This window comes from Theropithecus gelada, chromosome 10 (assembly GCF_003255815.1).
Source record: "Theropithecus gelada isolate Dixy chromosome 10, Tgel_1.0, whole genome shotgun sequence".
Lineage (NCBI taxonomy): Eukaryota > Metazoa > Chordata > Mammalia > Primates > Cercopithecidae > Theropithecus > Theropithecus gelada.
In genome coordinates this window covers 89,505,157-89,508,502 of record NC_037678.1, presented here as the reverse complement: position 1 = coordinate 89,508,502, position 3,346 = coordinate 89,505,157, and the positions used below count along the sequence as shown (strand labels likewise).

At 45.1% G+C, this 3,346-nt stretch overlaps 1 pseudogene; it reads left to right on the top strand.

The window, feature by feature from the left end:
- Nucleotides 1–2,087, top strand: part of LOC112632501 — a 2,427-nt pseudogene extending 340 nt beyond the window's left edge.
- Nucleotides 2,088–3,346: the final 1,259 nt, after the last annotated feature.

The window sequence follows — 3,346 nt, the reverse complement described above, 5'->3', positions numbered from 1 at the left end:
CTCCCGAGTAGCTGGGACTACAGGCGCCCGCCACCTCGCCCGGCTAGTTTTTTGTATTTTTTAGTAGAGACAGGGTTTCACCGTGTTAGCCAGGATGGTCTCGATCTCCTGACCTCGTGATCCGCCCGTCTCGGCCTCCCAAAGTGCTGGGATTACAGGCTTGAGCCACCGCGCCCGGCCTAAACAACAGTTTTTGGACTAGGTAGGACGGGCTGATGGTACAAAATTCAAAAGGGCAGATGGCGAAAGCAGTCCCCCCGCTCCTCCGCCAACCACATTTGAAAAAATTATCCTTTTGTTGTGAAATAAGTAACACATACAAAAGTATACATATAGGTACAGTTTAAAGACAAATCTGCAAAATACTCATGTGCCCAGCAGCCAGCTTATGTTTTTTGGGTTTTGTTTTGTTTTGTTTCTGAGATAGAGTGTTGCTCTGTTACCCAGGTTGGAGTACAGTGGCGCCATCTCAGCTCACTGTAACCTTCGCCTCCCGGATTCCAGTGATTCTCCTGCCTTGGCCTCCCAAGTAGCTGGGATTACAGGCACCCGCCAGCATGCCCGGCTAAATTTTTTTTTGTATTTTTTAGTAGAGGCGGGGTTTCGCCATATTGGCCAGGCTGGTGANAAAAAAAAAAAAAAAAAAAAAAAAAAAAAAGTATTTTATGGGCTATTTGCTTGGTTCTTGGTGTCTGGCTCTTCTGATTTTGTTTTCTTTTTCTCTTTTTTTCCTTCTCTCCTTCCTTCCCTTCCTTCCTTCCCTCCCCTCTCTTTCTCTCTTTCTTTCTCTTTCTTTCTTTCTTGCTTGCTTGCTTGCTTGCTTGCTCGCTTGCTTTCTTGCTTGCTTTCTTTCTTTTGGACAGAATCTCACTCTGTTACCTAGACTGGAGTGCAGTGCTGCAATTTTGGCTCACTGCAACCTCTGCCTCCCAGGTTCAAGTGATTCTCTTGCCTCAGCCTCCTGAGTAGCTGCAACCACAGGTGCATGCCACCACACCCAGCTAATTTTTATATTTTTAGTAGCGACAAGGTTTCGCCATGTTCGTCAGGCTGGTCTGGAACTCCTGACCTCAAGTGATCTGCCCGCCTCGGCCTACCAAAGTGCTGGGATTACAGGTGTGAGCCACCGTGCCTGGCCTCTGATTTTGTTTTCTTTCAGAAAATATTTTGACTGGGTGTGGTGGCTCACGCCTGTAATACCAGCACTTTGGGGAGGCTAAGGAGAGAAGACTGCTTGAGCCCAGTAGTTTGAGACCAGCCTGTACAACATAGTGAGATCCTGTTTCTACAAAAAATACAAAAATTAGCCAGGCATGGTAGTACATGCCTGTAGTCCCAGCTACTTGGGAGACTTAGGCTGGAGCCCAGGAGGTCGAGGCTACAGTGAGCCATGATCGCACCTCTGCACTCCAGCTTGGGCAAAAGAGTGAGACCCCACCTTTCTGTCTGGCAGCAGCCATCAGGTAAGCCACAGTGAGTGCATACAAGTACATCCAGGAGCTATGGAGGGAGAAGCAGTCTGATCTCATGCGCTTTCTTCTGAGGGTCCGCTGATGGCAGTACTGCCAGCGATCTGCTCTCTGCAGGGCTCCCCAATCCACCCGGCCCCATAAAGTGCGCCGACTGAACTACAAGGCCAAGCTAGGTTACATTACATATAGGATTTGTGTGTGCAGTGGTGGCCAAAAACACCCAGTTCCTAAGGGTGCAACTTACAGCAAGCCTGCACATCATGGTGTTAACCAGCTAAACTTTGCCTGAACCCTCAGTCCATTGCAGAGGAGCAAGCTGGACACCACTGTGGGGCTCTAAGAGTCCTGAATTCTTACTGGGTTGAAGATTCCACGTACAAATTTTTTGAGGTTATCCTCATTGATGCATTGCATAAAGCTATCAGAGGAAATCCTGACACCCAGTGGATCACCAACCAGTCTACAAGCCCAGGGAGACACGTGGGCTGACATCTGCAGGCCGCAAGAGCCATGGCCTTGGAAAGGGCCTTAAGTTCCACCACACTATTGGTGGGTCTTGTCATGCAGCTTGGAGAAAACTTGATACTCTCAGCTCCACCGTTGCCACAGATATAAGTAAAGTTTGTAAAATTCATAACTAATAAACAATTTAGGACAGTCAAAAAATAAAAATAAAAAATAATGAGACCCTGTCTCAAACAAAACAGAAAATGTTTTGAAAAGTTTTTTATTCTTATTTTATACAGTAGAGACATACACTACATAATAATTAGCTGATCCTTAATAACTGAGACACTTGAAGGATTTCACTGGTAAACTGGGCCTAAATCTTGTTCTTCTGTCTTTTTAAAATTGATATATTATAGTTACACATATTTTGAGAGTACATGTGATATTTTGATACATGTGTGCAATGTGTAATGATTAAGTTAGGGTAATGAGGCTATCTATTACCTGAAACATTTATCTTTTCTTTGTGTTGGGAATGTTACAATTCTCCTCTAGCTATTTTGAAATACACGCTAAATTATTGTTAACTATGATTTCCCTACTGTACTATTGGACTAGAACTTATTCCTTCTATCAAATTGTATTTTTGTGCATATTATCCAACTTCTCTTCATCTCTACTTCCCTCTACTAAGTCATTCTTAAAAGGTAATTTTTCAAACTTTGTTTTCACTTTATTTTAGATGTGTCTTTGTGTAAGGAGTTTATCACTGCGTTTTTTGTTTGTTTGAGACCGAGTCTCACTCTGTTGCCCAGGCTGGAGTGCAGTGGTGTGATCTCAACTCACTGTAACCTCACCTCCCGGGTTTGAGCAATTCTCAGGCCTCAGCCTCCAGAGTAGCTAGCACTACAGGTGTAAGCTACCACGCCTGGCCAATTTTTGTATTTTTAGTAGAAATGGGGTTTTACCGTGTTGGCCAGGCTAGTCTCAAACTTCTGACCTCAGATGATCTGCCCATCTTGTCCTCCCAAAGTGCTGGGATTATAGGCGTGAGCCACCACACCTGGCCTGTTTGTTTTTAGATGAAGTTTCGCTCTTGTTGCCCAGGCTGTAGTGCAATGGCGTGATCTCAGCTCACTGCAACCTCCACCTCCCGTTCAATCAATTCTCCTGCCTCAACCTCCCAAGTAGCTGGGATGACAAGCATGTGCCACCATGCCTGGCTAATTTTTGCATTTTTAGTAGAGACAGAGTTTCACCATATTGGCCAGGCTGGTCTCAAACTCCTGTCCTCAAGTGATCCGCCCACCTCAGCCTCCCAAAGTGCTGAGATTACAGGTGTGAGCCACATCACCCAACTAATCAACTGATTTTTAAAATAGGGAGATTGTACTGGAATATGCAGGCAGACCGAATGTTTTCAC